Source organism: Triturus cristatus, chromosome 8 (assembly GCF_964204655.1).
Source record: "Triturus cristatus chromosome 8, aTriCri1.1, whole genome shotgun sequence".
NCBI classification, from domain to species: Eukaryota; Metazoa; Chordata; class Amphibia; order Caudata; family Salamandridae; genus Triturus; species Triturus cristatus.
The window spans coordinates 696,919-717,937 of NC_140591.1; positions in this window are offsets into that span (position 1 = coordinate 696,919).

Below are 21,019 nucleotides of genomic sequence, written 5' to 3' on the forward strand. Positions count from 1 at the left end.
GTCAATATGGGGGGTGGCAACAGCAATGTCCAGCCAATAGGAGTGGTGGCAACCACCTAGAGCAATGTCCAGTCAATATGGTGGGTGGCAACTACCTACAGCAATGTCCAGTCAATAGGAGAGGTGGCAACTACCTGCAGCAATGTCCAGTCAATATGGTGGGTGGCAACTACCTAAGCAATGTCCAGTCAATATGGTGGGTGGCTACAGCAATGTCCAGTCAATAGGAGGGGTGCACCTCAGCAATGTTTAAGAAAATATGTGCTTCTGTTGGGGGATACACCATATTTGTATATGCATATGTAGTTTTGTGTGGAAATTAACCCTGGGCTGAGCTAGCGTAGTGCCACTACGCAGAGTTCCACGGAGTTATGAAAAAACTCAGTGTAACTCCGCTCTGCCACCCGCCTCCACATAAGCAGGGCCAAGGGCTTGGGCTCCGGTGGGCCCTGGGGTGCAGGAGCCCACGTCCTGAGGCCAGCCGATGGTCCATGTGCCTGGGACGGGGTTCCCTCATGCCCAGGCAGGCTCCCAGATCTCCCCAGCCTGGCTGGTTTGTGAAGCCCGGGGCCTTGGCTTCGGGCAGGGCCTGGGGTGACGGAGCCACTGTCCTGGGTCCGTCTGCCCAGGACGGGGGTCCCTGTTGCCTGGGGAGGCTCCCCGTCTCCCCAGCCTGGCTGGGTTCAGAAGCGGGGACCGGGGCCTGGGCTCCGGCGGTCTCTAGGGTGCAGGAGCCCACATCCTGCGGCCAGCCGAGGGTCTGGGTTCCCGTCACGGGGATCCATCAGGCCAGGGTAGGCCTCCCCCACTTCACCTGTGTGTCAAGGTGCCTGCGGGCCCCGGGTCAGAGTTCCGTCGGGGGCCTGACTCGCAGCTCGTGCCTGAGACCCAGCTAAGGGCTCTGATTAGCTCCTGGGAAGCAAAGCCCCCGAGCCCTCCAAGGGCAGGTGGGAGCCCTTCCTTTAAGGTGCAGGGAGGGCTGATGGGCGTCCTTCAGGTCCGGCCATATGGTTGCGCCTTTTCCACCTGAGCCATCGGGGGTACCCTTCCTCCAGATTACTAGGGACAGGGTACGCCGGAACCCCTCGCGGGCTGGGGGCACTCAGCCAGCGACCAGATGGGCTTGGGCTGGGCAAAAACCTCCCCCCATCCATGGCTCCTTCCTCCAGCCTGCCGTGTGTCAAAGTGCCCCGGATGGGCTTCATCGGGCCTGGGCGGTCCTCACTTGAGCGTCTGGACCCTGAGAGCTCTGGCTGGGCACTCCCTACACTGGGCTCTGTCCGCCGCTCCGCCATGGGCCTGGGGCCCGTAGGGCATTCTCCAGCTCGGCTTGGGTTCAGGCGCTCCAGTAGGGGCCCTTGGTGGCCCTGGGTTGGAGGGTGCTCTCCCCACCCCGGGCTCTATCCTCGGACCTGCCGCATGGCAGGGCACCTGGGACGCGGGCCTTGGGGAGGTCTGCCCTGCGCGTGCTGGCCCTGGACCTCCGGCCGGGTCCAGAGGACCGGGCTCCGCCCCCCTGCTCCGCCATGGTCCCAGGACGGGGGTCTGTCGTGCCCGGGCAGGCCTTCCTCCTGCTTCACCTGCCTGTCAAGGTGCCTGGGGGACCCCGGGTCAATGGTTCGTCGGGGACCCCCATCCGCAGCCCCGGCCTGAGGCCTAGCCAGGGTCTCAGAGCCCCCGGAATGTACAGCCCCCGAGCCCTCCAAAGGGCAGGCCGGAGTCCTCCCGTCAAGGCTCAGGCGGGCAGATTGGCATCCATCAGACCCGGCCATCTGGTCGCACCTTTCCCCTCAGCCATCTGGTCGCACGCAATGCTTTCCAATAGGGCGAGCAGATGGCCGGGTTGCCCTGGAAGTCCCGATGAGAGCTTGTTTGCCTCCCTGATCCCAGCCAGGGCTCCGGGAGGTCGGGCGCGTCAGCGCCTTGGGTCCCCTCCGTCACACGGTGCGCACGGGTTACCAGAAAAGGGTGTACCCTTCCTCCGGATTACTAGGGACAGGGTACACCGGAACCCCTCACGTGCTGTGGTCTCATATGGTGACCAGATGGGCTAGGGCCAGGCAAAAACCTCCCCCCCCGTCCGGGGATCCGTCCTCCAGCCTGCAGCATGGCAAAGTGCCTGGGACGGGCTCCATCGGGCCCAAGCGGTCCTCTCTTGGGCGTCCGGGCCCGAGAGCTCTGGCCAGGCGCTCCCTACACTGCGCTCCGTCCTCTGCTTCACCATGGCCCCGGGGCCCATCGGGCGTTCCCCAGCTCGGCTTGGGTTCAGGAGATCCCGCAGGGTCCCTTGATGGCCCTGGTGTGGAGGGTGCCCGGGCTCTGTCCTCGGGCCTGCCGCATGGCAGGGCGTCGAGACGTGGGCCTTGGGGAGGCCTCCCCTGCACGTGCTGGCCTGGGACCTCTGGCTGGGCCCAGGGGACCGGGGTCCGTCCCCCTGCTCCGCCATATTCCCAGGACGGCGGTCCATTGGGCCCGGACAGGCCTCCCTCCTGCTCCGACCGCCTTTCAAGGTCCCTGGGGGACCACGGGTCGATGGTTTGTCGGGTATCCCCGTCCGCAGCCCCGGGCCTGAGGCCCAGCCAGGGTCTCCGAGTCCCCAGGACGCAGAGCCCCCGAGCCCTCCAAAGGGCAGGCCAGAGCCCTTCTGCGATGGCTCGGGTGGGCAGATTGGCATCCTTCGGGCCCGGCCATCTGGTCACGCCTTTCCCCTTGGCCATCTGGTCACGCGCAATGCTTTCCAATGGGGGGACCAGATGGCCGGGCTGCCCTGGAAGTCCAGGTGAGGGCTTGTTTACCTCCCTGATCCCATCCAGGGCTTCAGGAGCGCATCCCCACCTTGGGTACCTTCAGTCTCGAGATGTGCACGGGTTACCAGAAAGGGGGTACCCTTCCTCCGAATTACTAAGGACAGGGTACTCTGGAACTCCTCCGGCCATGCGGTCCTCAGCGAGCAGCCGGAAGGACCAGGACACACCCCAGCCCGTGGCTCTGTCCCCCAGCCCAACGTATGGCGTGGTGCCTGGGATAGCGGCCCGCGGGCCCTGGGAGACCTCACCTGTGCCCAGGACTCCAACGGGGTCCAGGGGCCCAAGCGTAGTCTCCTAGCCTGCCGCTCTGCCAGGGGCACGAGACGGGGTTCCGCCTGGCCCGGGGAGCCTGCCTCTGCTTGGCTGGGTAGAAGAGCTCTGAAGGGGCCCCCCGAGGGCCCTGAGGAGGGCACCCGAGCTCTGTCCTCAGACCTTCCGTGTGGCAGGGTGCCGGGGACGGGGTTCTGCAGGCTCGGGGAGGCCCCACCCTGCTCCTCCGGGCACAAGAGACCTGATGGGGTCCAGGGGCCCCTCTGTGCCCCGGGGAGGGGGCTCCCACCCTGGCTCCGACTCTCGGTCTGCTGCTCCGGCAGGGGCCTGGTACAGGGTTCCATAGGGCCCCGAGAGCCTCTCCCCCGCTTGGCTGGTGCCCCTGTGGGCCCTGGGGAGGGCGGCCTCCCCACCCCGGGTGCCATCCTTGTGCCTGCCGCATGGCAGGGTGCCCGGGATGGGATCCTGCGGGCCCGGGGGGCTTCTCCTTGCTCCTCTGGGCCTTGGAGCCCCGGCTCGGGCCAGGGGCCTCGCTGGGTCCTGGATTGGGTGCTCCAGCCCTGGGCCCCATTCCACTGCCTACCCTCTCTGCCAAAGGCCCGAGACGGGGGTTCTGTCGTGCCCGGGGAGCCTCCCCCTGCTTGGCTGGGTTCAGGCGCTCCGGCCGGGGCCCCTGAAGGCCCTGGGGAGGGCGGCCTCCCCACCCCGGGCTCGGGACTAAGCCAGGGTACCCGGGATGGGGTCCCGTGGGCCCGGGGAGGCTTTGCCTGCGCCTCTGGGCCTGGGAGCCCCGGCTTTGGTGCTCCAGCCCTGAGATGGGGTTCCGTCGTGCCTGGGTAGCTTCCCCCTGCTTGGCTGGGTTCAGGAGCTCCGGTCGGGGCTCCTGAGGGCCCTTGGGAGGGTGGCCTCCCCACCCTGGGCTCCGTCCTCAGGCTTGCCGTGTGGCAGGGTGCCTGGGACGAGGTCCCGCTGGCCTCTGGAGGCTTCCCCTGCACGTCTGGGCCTGGGAGCCCCAGCTTTGGTTGGGTCGGGTGCTCCAGCCCTGGGCACCATCCCCTGGCCTGCCTCTCTGCCAAAGGCCTGAGACGGGGTTCTGTTGTGCCTGGGTAGCCTCCCCCTGCTTGGCTGGATTCAGGAGCTCCTGCTGAGGGCCCTGGGGAGGGAAGCCTCCCCACCCTGGGCTCCGTCCACGGGCCTGCCTCGTGGCAGGGTGCCCTGGACGGGGTCCTGCAGACCCGGGAGGCTTCCCCTGCACCCCGTCCTCCGGCCTGACGCTCCTCCAAGGGCCCGGGCCGGCGGTCCATCGGTCCTGTGCAGACCTTCCCCACTTCGCCTGCTTGTCAAGGTGTCTGCGGGCCCTGGATCGGAGGGCCCGTCGGCTCCCCCTCGCAGCCCCATCGCTGGGGCCCGGGCCTCCGGTTCCCCATGTCCCGGCACCCGCTTGCCCTTTCGTCAGGGCACAGAGCGACCAGATGGCCGCCCTTCCAGCCCGGCCATCTGGTCGCGCCTTTCCTCTCGGCCATCAGGTCGCACCTATCCACTCGGCCATCTGGTCGCGGGCAATGCTTTCCAATGGGCGACAAGATGGCCGGGCTTCCCTGGAAGTCCCGATGAGGGCTCATTTGCCTCCCTGATCCCAGCGAGGGCTCCAGGAGGTTCGGCACCCCTTGGGTCCCCTCCATCACCTGGTGCGCACGGATTAAAAGAGAGGGGGTTAATTTTACTCCGGATTACTAGGGAAAGGGTCAGTCAGACCTCCATGAGGTTCGGTGCTTCTGATACAGGGGAAGGCAGGGCCTGGGCCCGCCTGATAGGGCCAACAGGGGCCTGGTTCTGCGCCTTCCACCAAGCCCTTCCTGATGGGACTTTCCTCCGAGCTTGCCTGCCCCGGGAGCAGGCAGGGACGCAAAGCCGGCATCCCACGTGGAGGGCGTCCTGTCAGGGGGAGGCCCCAGCCGTACTCCGATCGATTGGGCACACTCGATCCATTTAGGGATGGACTGCTTGGCCAGCCTCTGCTATTGTTTCAAGCAAAGAGCTTCCACGCCGCATGGACCGTCTGACTCAAGGGCCTGTTGCCTGGCCCTTCCCCTTACCCAGCAGAGCAAAGGCCGAGCAGCCCCGGCAGCTTGTGCCACTTAGTGGTCCGAACCAAGCAGAAGGGGTCGGTTGGCACCAGGCCCCAGACGCTGCAACCCGGCAGGTCCATAGGCCCCGCGCGCCACCCCATCACTCCTCTCGGCCCAGCGCATTTCCGCAGCAATTTGGAACGACCGTTCCAAGGGGTGCTGCTCCTGCACCCCTGCGTCTCACTCAGGCTGCACCTCGGCCTGCCTCTCTCTTTCTGCGGAGATGGCTGGGCCCGCCGGTGCCCGTGCGACCGCACCTCTCCACGCCTCCAGCGAGCCCTCCGGCCCAGGCGTGCGGGCTCCTTCCCCTAGCAGGCTCCTGAGAGGGAGGGGTGTGCGAAGGTTGTCGGTCGGGGAGACTGGCACGTGGCTCCCAAACCCCACCTTGTCAGCAGGTGCGGCTACCTGGTTGATCCTTACAGTAGCATATGCTTATCTCAAAGATTAAGCGATGCACGTGTAAGTACACATGGCCGGTACAGTGAAACTGCAAATCTAATGGCTCATTAAATCAGTTATGGTTGGTTTGGTCGCTCCATCTGTTACTTGGACAACTGTGGTAATTGTAGAGCTAATACATGCAGACGAGCGCTGACCTCCCGGGATGCGTGCATTTATCAGACCAAGACCAATCCGGGCTTACCCGGCCACTTTGTTGACTCTAGATAACCTCGGGCCAATCACACGTCCCCCGTGACGGCGATGATCCATTCGGATGACAACCATGAAATGCAGACCCCACATCTTAAAATACGTTCTGTCAAAGTGCACAAACTCCATGTAACATGTGCAAAACATGCCACACTAATATCATTGTATATATAAAAAAACAATTCCACTTCAACCCTGAAACAAGTTGTTGAACAACAATGGTTTTATTTTAAAAAAATACTTCATTCAGCAGTAAAATAAATATATCTTTCATCATAAACAAATGGCAATTGGACAGTCCATCACTGGTTAGTGTCCATGTGACCTTTGAACATCAGGCCAAAGCATTCTTGCCAGCACCATTCCTGCGAGGGGCATCTTGGGGGCATGCCAGGCACCAAAGAGGACACACTATTGGGGACTGGGTTGTGTTTTGAGAGGGATAAGAGCAGGAGGGGTTTCATGGTCCACTGCTGTGGTAAGGTCTGATGGTGGGGTGTGGGACACTACTTCAGTGGTTGGCTCTGATTGTGAGGGGGGTACAGCTGTAATGGGATGGGCAGTTTGAGCTGGGGATGGTGTGGCCTTAACTAATTTAGGAATCCTAAATTTTGTGAGGAGTCTGAAATGATGAAGGTAGGTGTTTTTTGGTGGGTGTTTTAGCCAATCTTGATGTACTGGGCTTGTCTGGGGATCTATGGGGTGTAGGAGTGGATGCTTTGGATTGGGACCAGAGGGATTTCCTAAGGGGAGTTGATGCTTTTGGTTGCTTGGAGGGTGTGGTGGGGCTAGCAGATGCTACAGGTAGGACATCCTGTTGATACTGCCTCTTCTTAGGAGTGGGGTTGCATGTCTGTGGAGGGAAAAATTAAATGGGAACAAGGTGGGGAGCCTGGGTTGAGGGTGGTACCGGAGAGGAAAGGGTAGGGGTTGTGGAGGCAGGGGGTTGTGGAGGCAGATGGTTGTGAGGTGTGCGGAGTGTCACTGGATGCATGTGTGTCGGGTGATGTCCCTTCCTTTGGTATGAGTGTGCTGTCTGTAGCATGGGTGTGGCTTGTGACTTTTTTCTGTGTGTTTGTTTGCTGCGTGTGGATGTTGTAGAGTGAGACTGTGTTTGCATGTGTGTGGGTCAGTGAGGGTAGTTGAGATGGGCAACAACGTTTACATCGCGGATTTTACTCCGCGATGCAAATACTCTGCAGTTGTTACAATGACCCGTTGTCACAACGCACTACCTTTACAACACAAATCATTACAACGACTTGCGCTAGATGGCGATCTAGGATTAGGAATAGTATGATTTATTATTTCACCACTTTCCCTAGTGTTGCTCACACTGGAGTTGGAATAGTAAATCATACTATTCCTAAGTCCAACTTGCAATCTAGCTCAAGTCGTTGTAACGACTTACGTTGTAAAGGTAGTGCATTGTGACAATGCTGTCATTGAAAAGACCGCGTTGTGTTTGCATCACTGAGTAAAATCCGCGATGTAAAGAGATATATTCAGTTGGGACGGTGGATGAGGAAGAGGTAGGAGGGGAAGGTACTGCTGGAGGAGAGATAGTGCTGCCGTCAGTGTTGAGGCCATTGCCTGATGCCCTCCATGTACGATGAGATGTCTGTCAAAAGAGTTGTGTGTGCATGGAGGACACTCAGCATTGATGTCTGCCCCACAGAGATCTATCTCAGGAGGTCATTGGTCTCTACGCTGAGGGCAGCAGGGAAGACAGGTGCCGGGGGTGAGGTGCCTGGTCCAAAGGCAAGTTCGCCCCGAACACAGTTGCGGCCACGAAAAGTGGAACTGGGAGCAGCAGGGAGGGTGGAGATGGAAGGGTTGGTGAAGGCGGACTCTGATGTTGTAGATGCAGTCTCTGTGTCCCCCACCACCACATGGGAGTTTTCACCAGGGGTGTGATCTGATTCAGATGCTGCAGATGTTGTTGCAGATCCGCTGTCAGTGAGACTCCCCTCACCCTCTCCGTCACTGGGTCCCCTCTCTGATGACTATTCACTGGACCCAGTCTGACGTTCTGCTCCCACAACATCCATGGCACTCTCTGCTCCCATGTCAGCTGATGATGCTGTGACCAAGTAATAAAACGATTTACGAGTCATCCATACCTAGTTGACACATAGTTAATATACAGATGTAACTAGATATCAGACATCACATTGAGTTGTGCTATTAGCACAAGCTGCATTAACAGAAATGGTACTTGTTAGCCTGACACATTCACTTTGCTCAATGGCACATGATGTGATCAGCAACTTTGCATGTATTCATCTTCAAAGCACAGAACAAGAATGTTGACTGATGGAGTTTGTGGTAGGGAATGTTTTGTCTTGTGTTCATGATGGACTTGTGCACTGGTATTACTTTCTCCTCTTCTGCATGTGAGTAGAGCCATCAAAATGTGTATATGAATCTCAGATGTCATTGAGGCATGGTACACATCCTGTAATCATTAGTCATCTAATGTTGAACCATTGGCTCATATGTCACGACTCACTTGTCTACCTTGTCAAACATGCACAATGCATACTCATTGCATGAGTCATGTTACACAGTTCACAGTGATTGATAACGTGTTCAGTAGCTTTGCATACCCAGTGTCAGTAGACACATATAAGCGTCATCATGGAGACACCAAGGCAGTACGCATAGCTAGTCTGGCAGGCATGTAGCACACTGTCGTGTGTCATCTATGCACGGTGTCATGTAGCAGAATCATATATATTTAAAGACTTAAAATAAATAAAGTTTCATAGATGTAATGAATGGTCTACAAATGTCCATGTCTGAAATTTTCAGCTTCACAATGCCTCAGGCGGAACACCATTCCACTGGCACATCTGGGTGCAATGACTGGATGGATTGTTGTGACTGAACCCATTTCCAGCATGAGTACAGTCAACACTGTTGAACAGTTTGCCTACACTGAACAAGTCCAATATCATATAGACAAAGTCTGACTGTCCCTCCCTTTGATTAAAAAGTATGCACACTTTCTACTGCAGAGATTGCTCATGTCTTACGGACCATGTGGTTATCAAATGTTCAATTGGTGCACATTTTACATCTCTGAATAAGACAGTAATGCCAAAAAACCTTGTTTACCAAACCATCATGTTTGGGTATTCAAGACGATAAACACACATGTCAACAGTTGTGACTGTGTAGTTCACATCATACCTAAAAAATCTAGATATGTCGCAATCAGTGACAACCTTTGTTTGACAATGAATGGCTTGTGATTTCACCATCACATACTCCTACATATGGACTCACTTTTCCAAATGTTGTTTGTATGTTTTAACTAGACATCATGGGAAGGACATTTTAACATGTGACCAGAGTTACCCTAGCTGTGGATGTCCCCTGGGATACATGTGATCATAATTGGCAGCACGTCAGTGAAAAAGACCTTTGCACACGGACCAAGACAAACAAATCTATGTCTCTACATGGAGAAATACTTTTACATAGATCACAAAACCTGCCAGGATAAAGATAGCAATGCAACATGTAAGTGACTCACCCCCTCCTTGCTGCTGTTGGGCCTTCAACTGCCCTTTCAGGTCAGGGAAGACCACCGGTATGATGCGTCGCATGTGGGGGGGTCAATCTTCGCCGGCCGCCTCGCTTGCCCGGTTGTGACAGGCCCAGCTATCTTCTTGGCCCAGCCACAAGGGTCCTGCCACCTCTTGCGGCAATGACGAACATGACGATATGCGACCCCACATCACGCACCTTCTTGGCGATGGTCAGCTAATCATGTTATTTAGTCCTTCTAATGGGAGCTGACCTGTAAGGATGAGATGGTGATAGTCCCTTAGTCCACATGCATCATGTGTCACTATCAAACACTGATATACCTAGCTCATTACATGTTAAATAACTAAGGGTAATGCATGTGGCATCATGTGCATCAGTCATGTACAATCTAATCTCTGTACCATTTGGGACAGTGATGACATGTTTGCCCCAGGACATACACTTCTACAGCAGTGTACCTGTCAAAATCAGTTCCAGACACCCAGGTATGTTTTAAAATAGCATAAATAAATATCTCTGATAGAGATTCCTACTGCCAGTAATGCACAGTTGTCACACATGTCCAAGGGCAATGCACTGTCAATCTCACTCACCTGCTCTTCTGGTTTGCCATACATCCGGCTGTGTAGCGGCAGGGGTGTGTCCAGCAGGGCCTGATTTTCCTCCTCAGTGAACGCTAGGGCCCTGGGGTGTGTCCTTGCCATTGTGGCTACCAGATGATGTTGTCACAGCAGCAGAGAGATGGGGAGGTGCAGGAATGAAGCAGGTAGTGCTGGCAAGTGAAGTCTCTAGGGAACAGACATGCTTATATCTAAACAGCAGGGGCGGTCTCAAATACATGCATCAAAAGTGATAGGTTTGCGTTGGTCTCTTTGTACGAATCGAGCCAATGCATTACCTTACTAGCAAATGACACGCCTACCGCGACCACATCTTCATGTGATCTCTTTTGAAATGGATACATTGGTGATGTGAGGTAACCAAGTCGTTTTCCTTATGCTGAAGAAATGAGTCAAAACACGCGTCTTCACCATGCCAACAAACAGCCAATGACTGTGACCGAATAGTTTCTGATGCGGAAGACGCATCTTTTAAATACTCACCCGAGTTTTTCACCATGACAACTAAAGGCTGTGACCGAATCGTTTCAGATGCGGAGGAAGTGTCCTTTGAATGCTCGCCCGCGTCCTTTCACCATGACAACCAAAGGCTGTGGCCGAATTGTTTCAGATGCGGAGGACACGTCCTTTGAATACTCACCTGCGTCTTTCACCATGACAACCAATGGCTGTTAATTAATTGTTTCGGATGCAGAGGACGCGTCCTTTGAATAATCGGTCGTCAGAGCACACACTGCTGTGAATTATGTATTTTAGTACAGTACATGTGTGTATGCACCTTATATATACAAAAAATGAGATGTACATTAATTAGACACACTCCCATGAGGAGTTAACCTTAAGGAACACATGCCACACTATATAATTTGCATGTAAAGCATGTCTGGATTGGAAGTGCTTTTTTCTGCATAGTACTGGTCACAGTGAACATCATTTTATGTGTGGATGTAAATGTGCAATCTTGCCTTGGCACTGCATTAGTGTCCTGTATGACCAATTGCACAATTTAAAAAATGTCAGACTGTAGATGTCTGTGGTGTCAGTAATGGCTATGGATTTTACCACTGGATGATTGGACAGTGAAATCATTATGCATGTTAATCTGGTTTGTGCACTGTGAATTACTAGTCCATCTGTGTGCCCCAGACTGCAGTGTAGGATATTGTTACCCATTTCTAAATCCACTACATTGAACATAATCTGTTTATGTCAATCAGTCAATCAAACATTTGTAAAGTGCGCTACTCACCCGTGAGGGTCTCAAGGCGCTGGGGTGGGGGAGGGGAAAGCAGCTACTGATCGAACAGCCAGGTCTTGAGAAGTCTCCTGAAAGTCAGCAGGTCCTGGGTCTGTCTCAGGTGGGTGGGGAGGGTGTTCCATGTCTTGGCGGCGAGGTGGGAGAATGATCTGCTACTGGTGGTCGTTCGGCGGATGCGTGGGACGGTGGCGAGGTCAGCGGAGCGTAGCTGGCAGTTCGGGGTGTAGAAGGTGAGTCGTTCGTTGAAGTATGCTGGTCCGGTGTTGTGGAGTGCTTTGTGAGTGTGAGTGAGGAGCTTGAAGGTGATCCTCTAGTTGACCGGGAGCCAGTGCAGGTCTCTCAGGTGGGCGGTGATGTGGCTGTGGCAAGGGATTCTGAGCATGAGGCGTGCGGAGGCGTTTTGTATGCGTTGAAGTCTTTTCTGGAGGTTGGCCATGGTTCCCGCGTAGAGGTCATTGCCGTTGTCCAGCCTGCTGCTGACGAGGGCTTGGGTGACTGTCCTTCTGGTTTTGGTGGGGATCCATCTGTAGATTTTGCAAAGCATGCGGAGGTTGTTGAAGCAGGAGGAGGAGACTGCGTTGACTTGCTGGGTCATAGAGAGCGTAGAGTCCAGGATGCACCCCAGGTTGTGAGCGTGGTTGGTGGATGTCGGGGCAGTTCCCAGCGTGGCTGGCCACCAGGAGTCATCCCATGCAGAGGGGGTGGAGCCGAGGATGAGGACTTCCGTCTTGTCAGAATTCAGTTTCAGGCGGCTGGTCTTCATCCACTCTGCGACGGCCTTCATTTCCTCGTGGAGGTTGTATTTGGCGGTGGCTGGGTCCTTGGTGAAGGAGAGGATCAGCTGGGTGTCATCGGTGTATGAGATTATGTTGAGGTGGTGCACTCGGACAATGTTGGCGAGAGGTGCCATGTAGATGTTGAAAAGGGTCGGCCTGAGGGATGATCCTTGGGGTACGCCGCAGGTGATTGTGGTGGCTTCGGATCGGAATGGGGGAGGCGGACTCTCTGGGTTCTGCCGCTGATGAAGGAGGTGATCCAGTTCAGGGTTTTGTCGTGGATCCCTGCGTCGTGGAGGCGTGTGCGCAGGGTGTGGTGGCAGACGGTGTCGAAGGCGGCAAAGAGGTCCAGAAGTGTGAGGGCCGCGGTTTGGATGGTTATCTGTTGGATGAGACACACGGAACTGTTGTCTCTTGCAGGGGAGCTTAGGTGCCTTAACGGCGCTTGGGTAGCCTTTTTCCCTTGTTGGAGAGACCATAAAGCTTCCTCGGTCTCATGCAGGGAAATAGACGCACCCGCGAAAAATTTCCGCTATAACCCACAAGCTGGAAGTAAGTGACGCTTTTGCTTAAGTTTAAGTTGGTTCTTCCATATTTTCAAAACTTTGTGCAGGACACAAAAAAGGTATGATAGCTTGGAGATTGTACCTCCTTTGATGAACATTTTGTGCACACTTTATCTCAATGGATTGGGATCAAGCAGGATTGATCCTGTGGTTCAGAATAACACTTTGATTTTGGTGTCGTTTGGTTATTCTTTCTTTAGTGTCATTCAGAAGAGAGATCCTTCGGAGAGGGTAGATCTTGGTGAGCAGGAAACAAGAAAGAAAGCCTGGGTAGGTGTAGGGTCTGGCACTTTATTCAAAGGTACATAGTAAAGACTCAAAGAGGGGAGGGGAAGCGGAACAAGAAACCATCCCTAACGTTGTATTCTCTATCGTCTTCTCATTTGCCTAGAAGGTGTTCTGAACTTGCCATCACCCTCTGCTCTCTTCTGATGTTGCAACCCCTTTTCTCTTTATTTCAGGTAGGGGTTGTTATAGTGAACAAACAGGCTATATAGAAAGGTTGTGGGGAAGTACTGAACTTAGAGGTCTTACGCTGTTTACTTGTCTCCTTCGCAGGTCTCCCTCCCTGTAGTTCCTACCCTATCCTTCCCCCGCTCAATTACCTCAATAGTCTGTGTGAACATTGCTAATCCAGACTTGGGGTAATTCAGAGGTGGGCCCCCTTTCAGCATCAGCACGACCCCGAGGAATCGGATGGAGGAGCACGACAGTCTGGTGTCTGGTCATGGCGCCACTGCTTCTCGAGTCTTCGGCAGGTTTGCTTGGAAGTCTGGAGGTCGGTGTTGATCCAGATGGCTCTCATGTTGGTGCGCCTGTTTGAGGGTTTCTTGATCGGGGCAAGGGTGTGGGCGCAGTCGTCGATCCATTGTCTGAAGTTGTGGGCCACTGTGTTGGTGTCTGAGGACTCGGATGGAGGGCCTCGGGCGAGGGTGGTGATACGCTGGTCTTGGGTGACTTTGTTCCAGCTCCGGTGTGGGATTCCTTGCAGTTGGGTGTGCACGGTGTGTTTCTCGAAGGAGAAGTGGATGCAGTGGTAGTCGGTCCAGTGGAGTTCGGTGGTGTGGCTGAAGGTGACGTGGTTGCTGGAGAAGAAGATGGGGTCGAGGGTGTGTCCTGCGGAGTGGGTGGGTTTTGTGACAAGCTGTTTGAGTCCGAGGTTGGCGAGGTTGCCGATCAAGGTTGTGGAGTTGCTGTCGTATGCGTTCTCGAGGTGGAAGTTCAGGTCTCCGAGGAGAATGTAGTCTGTGGAGGCGAGGGCGTGCGAGCTGATGAGGTCGGTGATAGAGTCACTGAACTGCGGTTGGAGTCCCGGGGGTCTGTAGACGAGGGTTCCTCTCAGGATGGTGTTGTGATCGACGAGGATCTGAATGTGTAGGTGTTCGGCCCTGCTGAGGGAATCTTCGTTGCTGGTTGAAATTCTGATGGTGTTACTGTGGACGATGGCAATTCCTCCTCCTGGTTTGTTGATTCGGTCCCTGCGGGTGCTCTTGTAGCCGTCCGGGATGGCTATGGCTATGTCAGGAGCTGAGGAGGCGTTCATCCAGGTCTCCGTCAGGAAGGCGACGTCCGGGGAGGATGAATTGAACAGGTCCCAGAGTTCGACGGCATGCTTGTGGATTGAGCGGGTGTTGAGTAGTATGCATCTGAGATGGTTGTGATCTGCTTTGATGGTGTAGCCAGGGGGTCTGGCGCTGGGCACGGTCCAGGCGTGGACAGGAGCAGAAGAGCTTGCCTTAGGCGCAGCGGTCGCCATATGAAGGGAAGGGGGGCAGGAGCAGAGGTCGGGGGCGGGAAAACTACGCACAGCATGCAGGGAACTAAAAACTAACACTGGGAGACTAAAGTAAGCAGGAAATACAAAAAGAAACAAATAAGCAGGAACAGAAAACCATCACACGAGGCAACGATGAGGGACGGGGGTGCCTCTGACAACAAAACGGGCAGACTGCAGGGGTGGAACAGCGGCACAGGGACGGGCTGCTGGATGGAACCCTGAACGGAAGGCACAGAGCTGAAGGCTGGAGGCCGACAGACAGGCCGAGCTGCTGGGGAGAGTGGTGGCCTTGAACCGGTGGTCAAGGTATGTGAATTTATGTGTAAAGTAGACATAAATGAATGACAGTGTCCAACCTGTGACAGTGTTGGGCATGACTGTGTATTTGAGATGATGTGTATATCAGGTGTTACACATCTCTTGAATTACATGTTCCTATTCAGTCTTATTAATAATTAAGAAAAGCGTCACACGAGGCAATGATGAGGGACGGGGGGTGCATCTGACAACAAAACCGACAGACTTCAGGGGTGGAATAGCGGCGCATGGACAGGCTGCTAGCTCAAACCCTGAACGGAGGGCACAGAGCTGGAGGCTGGAGACCGGCAGACAGGCGGAGCTGCTGGGGAGAGGGCTCGCCTTGAACCGGTCAGTGTCCAACCTGTGACAGTGTTGGGCATGACTGTGTATTTGAGATGTTGTGTATATCATGTGTTACACATCTCTTGAATTACATGTTCCTATTCAGTCTAATTAATGCACATGTAATATTTTTAAACACATCAAAGTAACATATTTTAACTATTGATTCTTGGAATATGTGCTGTTTGCAGACATTCATGATGTCAGACACTAGTGATTTTTACATTACACCACTATAATTGCTGTGCCACCATACCCTGATAACATGTCTGTGTGTGGTACTGATGCTGGGATATGTATATAAGATCTCTTTTTTTTTTAACATTAAATCATGTGTTTGAAGGATCTGTAGGTTTAGTTGTGTTCACATTCATGTTCTCTTTGTCTCTAAGCATGTTGCTTGGTACATTATGCCTTGACACCAACTGTGTTCACACTCTACACATGGTATCGCAGACGACCTGCAGTCCACAGGTCCTTTCAAGACCTGGCAACCATGGAAGAACGTGACACCATCAGGAAGTTCCGCTTCACAAGGCCAATCATTGAAGACTTGACTGCACAGTTGTCACCTCAGCTACAGCCTGGTCGGCCATATCCAACTGCACTGACGTCCAAAGTGAAGGTTATGGCAGCTTTGCATTTCTTTGCCACCTGTACATTTCAGTACACAGTGACAACATCAGGTGGAATGTCACAAACCATGTTCGTGTTCTGCGAGATGTTTTGGCTGCAGTGATGAATTTTCTGTGCCCATACATAACGTTTCAAATACCTGGAGAATTTGGAGAGGTCAAAGGTGAATTTTATGCATTGGGGCAGTTACCCCATGTAATTGGCTCCGTTGATGACACCCACCTTGCATTGGTGCCACCACAGGCTACTGAGGTAGTGTATCGTAACCGCAAACATTACCACTCATTTAATGCCCAGGTGGTTTGTTTGGCAGACATGTCCATCTCCCACGTCTGTGCACGTTTCCCTGGATCTGCACATGATGCTTACATCATGAGTAGACTGTCCGGTTTTAGGTTTAAACCTATAATAACTGATAAAACCCCACCGGAAGGGAAATAGCCCTCACCAGTGAAAACATATAAACACTGAAAAAAAACCTGCACAACCACAAACTAAATGCTATTCGAAGAAAGGGAAAGGAGAGTGAAAGAGTCATTTTTATTTCTTACTGAAGGTGCCAATACAATGTAACTTTGTTATATAAGGTAGCAGTAAGAAAAACTGGGCTAACGTTATTCTGCTTGAGTTTTGTTGTTTAGGGATGTCACTAAAATATTGTTTCTCCTTCCTTTTTTCAGTTATGTGGTCTTTGATCTAACGATATAAAGGTTAGAAGCATGTTTTAGGTGTGGTTTATTTATTTTATAAACTGTAGAGAATCAGGAACTATCAAACTCATATTAAATGTTTTGGCTACGTGTGAGTCTTTCACTGATAGGAAAAATGAAGATTTCAGAAGAATCTTTCCCAATATGTACCATCACATTTACCCACATAGAATGGGTAAAAACCCTTGATACATCAGCCCCCCTTTTCTAGTGAGTCAGTATTGATAGTAGGTGAATTGCCAAACACCCCAGGCTTTAAACATTCATTGCAAGGTATAGTGACAGGTATATGTGAAGAGTGCAGTCACAAAGCATCTGGGATGCTGGTGAAAAGATGACACCAGACTTTTGGAAAACATGCAACGCAGTGTCACTTGGAATGCTGCTGCAAAAAGTTCTTACCAAGTTCAACTATGATTGGAGTGATATTGTTTTAATTTGCACTGATTCAGCTACGTATATAAAAAGGTTGTGTGATGACCTGTCATCGCTACCTGAGCTGAAGGGCTTCCCTGTAAGAGATCCTTGCCACTTGTTAGATGGAATGCTGAAAGCATCTTTCCAATTTTCAGAGTTAATGAAGAATGCTATTGACTTTTTAGTCCATTCTGGTGCACTGTTTTGTTATGCACGGAAACTAAAACTCAAATATTTCTTATGTTGTCCTTTGTGTGGCATCAAAGAAACTGTGTCACTTAGCTGGTGGTTCTCAGTCCTAGAGACCATGAATGCTATATTATCCACATGGCGACCGTTTACTGAACTTTTGCTGAGTGATGATGCCAAAGACAATAAATGTGAGGATCTTTGGTCACATATTGATAGTGATTTTAAAAAAAGTACAATATACCGCATTCTTAGATTTTTACAGGAAAGCACGACTGCTGTAGTGGACATAATAAAAAAACTAAAGTCTGAAAACACCCTAATCTACCAAGTGTCCAGCATAATTGGTGTAGATGTGAAACATCTCCTGGAGAGTAGGCGGGGCGACACTTTTAGTGACTTTTGCACTGCAACATATTCCATGTTAGAGTGCTTGCCACTTGGTAAGCAAAGGAATGTTGAGGAGCAATTCAGGAACATTCATTTTACCATGTATGAGAAATAACCCTTCACCAACCATGGCATTTGAAGTCAATGAAGCCTCACTGTGGTACTCAGCACAAGTTATAGATCCCTTCTTTATAGGGAAATTTACTCTGGAGTTTCAAAAGTGCTGCCTCATTTTTTACGGTACAAAAGGGGGTGGTGATGGATGGAGCATCAGAACCAATCAAACACTCACACCCAGTCAACAGATCTGGGTTTGATCCATCACCGTTCTTTAGCCCACTCTGCCACCCCAGTTCAGACATGGCCATATGCAAATCAGTCTGACCCTGTGCCTCATGGGAACAGTCCAGCCCGAACTGCCAAGCCATGCCTTCCCTGGACCGGAAAAAAGCTTCCTAGGACCGGTTTCTGGCATTTCAGCCGTCTTCAGCCAGGCTTGCTTGAATCCAGTGGCAAAGTGAGCAAGGGACTCACGTCTGAGCATACCCTGCCAACTTATGGCGAACAAAGCGGTACAAAAGGGGGTGGTGATGGACGGAGCATCAGAACCAATCAAACACTCACACCCAGTCAACAGATCTGGGTTTGATCCATCACCGTTCTTTAGCCCACTCTGCCACCCCAGTTCAGACATGGCCATATGCAAATCAGTCTGACCCTGTGCCAGAAACCGGTCTAGGAAGCTTGTATCCGGTCCAGGGAAGGCATGGCTTGGCAGTTCGGGCTGGACTGTTCCCATGAGGCACAGGGTCAGACTGATTTGCATATGGCCATGTCTGAACTGGGGTGGCAGAGTGGGCTAAAGAACGGTGATGGATCAAACCCAGATCTGTTGACTGGGTGTGAGTGTTTGATTGGTTCTTATGCTCCGTCCATCACCACCCCCTTTTGTACCGCTTTGTCCGCCATAAGTTGGCAGGGTATGCTCAGACGTGAGTCCCTTGCTCACTTTGCCACTGGATTCAAGCAAGCCTGGCTGAAGACGGCTGAAATGCCAGAAACCGGTCTAGGAAGCTTGTATCCGGTCCAGGGAAGGCATGGCTTGGCAGTTCGGGCTGGACTGTTCCCATGAGGCACAGGGTCAGACTGATTTGCATATGGCCATGTCTGAACTGGGGTGGCAGAGTGGGCTAAAGAACGGTGATGGATCAAACCCAGATCTGTTGACTGGGTGTGAGTGTTTGATTGGTTCTTATGCTCCATCCATCACCACCCCCTTTTGTACCGCTTTGTCCGCCATAAGTTGGCAGGGTATGCTCAGACGTGAGTCCCTTGCTCACTTTGCCACTGGATTCAAGCAAGCCTGGCTGAAGACGGCTGAAATGCCAGAAACCTGTCTAGGAAGCTTGTATCCGGTCCAGGGAAGGCATGGCTTGGCAGTTCGGGCTGGACTGTTCCCATGAGGCACAGGGTCAGACTGATTTGCATATGGCCATGTCTGAACTGGGGTGGCAGAGTGGGCTAAAGAACAGTGATGGATCAAACCCAGATCTGTTGACTGGGTGTGAGTGTTTGATTGGTTCTTATGCTCCGTCCATCACCATCCCCTTTTGTACCGCCTCATTTTTTACAGCTTCAATAACTCTAAGGGTATATGCGCTCAGTTCAATGCATATGTTGCAGAACCTGTCACAGAGAATCATAATCTTCAGGTGCACCAGTATTGGCATGGAAAGCTATGTCAGTGGCCAGAGTTAGCAAATTGTATACTGGCTATTTTGGTGTTGCCTGTCTCAAGTGACAATGTTGAGAGGGCCTTTTCACAGATAAAAGTTTACATGGGAAGGAAAGAGTGAGTGTGCATGACCAAAAACTCACTGAAGAAGTGATGTATGGTGTACTACGATAAGTTTGATTTGTAAAAATGTATTTGGACCTCCTATACACTGTACGTACACTGTCTATATACCATGCACTATCAGTGCAGAAAGCAAGCAATAATAAAAGCAAAAAGTTCCATAAACACCGGAAAAACACTGTTTCTGTTGTATTTAATGGCGCAAAGATCTGTAATCACTGATAACCACTGTATTTTTAAGGTATTGAAATCACTTGAAAACACTGAAAAAACCCCACCAGAATTTACCAAAAATAGAAACTGAAAACAGGAAAGCCTAATCATGAGGAACAGTGCCATCCGCCGTTTGATGTCATGGGCACAACATGCTTGGCTTGTTGGTAGGTGATGTGACATGTGTGCTGTGTTGTGTGTAGATTGTATGTCTGATAATGCTCTGTGAACCAACTACAGATTATATGTTTCTGTTTTCAATGCAGGAGACTCTGGGTACCCCAACCAACCTTGGTTACTGACACCACTACGTAACCCAGTCACCCCTGCCGAAATGCAGTATAATGAGGCACATGGTAGCAGCAGGAGAGTCATTGAGCGGTGTTTTGTCCTCCTGAAGACAAGATTCTGCTGTCTCAACCGGACGGGAGGAGCCCTTTTATATGCACCATTGAAGGTGTGCAACATCCTCATTGCTTGCTGCATGCTTCACAACCTGGCTCTACGGAAGGAAATTTCACTTATACAGGACGATGAAGACCAGCATCCGCCAGCGAGGGAAGATCCTGGACTAGGACATGACGACAGTGAGGATGATGATGATGATGGTGTGGATTTGAGGTGACAACTTATCAACAACTTCTTCACATGAGTGTAGGTATGCAATTAAAGTAGGGGTGTACCCCCAAGGGTTTGTTGTTGTGTTGCTGGTGCACAATGTGTATGTATGTTTGTGAGTGTATACAAATTTCCATGATGTTAGTTGTATGATAAGTATTTGTGAGATGGAAAAGTTGAGATGTACAGTGTTTCTGTGAATCAAAGATAGTTTACACACTGACAATCTTGTGCTTCAGGTGACATTCTTGTCAAAATTGAAGAGGCTCAGTCCTGTGTGCCTAACTCTGTTCTGTGTTTCTCCTTACCAGGGTACTTGGCCGTGTCAACCATGCAATTTGTGAACCCACCAGACACCTGATGCTTTGACCTAACCCAACATTGGACTTGTTTGTAAATCCGTGACACGCTATTCCTTTTGGACTGATGGACATTTTTCTTCATGTTATAGCTTTTTCTCACTGTGTGATGTCCATTTAAATAGTGTTAATGCGCAAGGTTGTGTCACGGAAATAATCCTATGATACACAAGGATTAATGCCTTGTGTGTTTTCACACATCCAAAGTAATTTTTTTAAATAATCATGCACCATGATGCTCCAAACCATATTAACTCAGGGAAGGTGCTGCACATTAAACATATATAATTTACTCTTCCCACTCCAATAAAAAATAAATCAGGGAAATTGCTGGACACTACACATATATAATTTACTATTCCTAATACAACTTATATCAAATCAATGAAAGTACAAAACAACATACACATAACATTAAAATACCCAAAAATTAAATATCATAAGCACATATAAAATAATACATTATACAAATATATATATTAACATATTCACAATTCAACAAAAATATAAACAGAATTAATTTTTTACATATTTTGTATTTCCATAAATTAAACATATTATTATTTATAAATAAT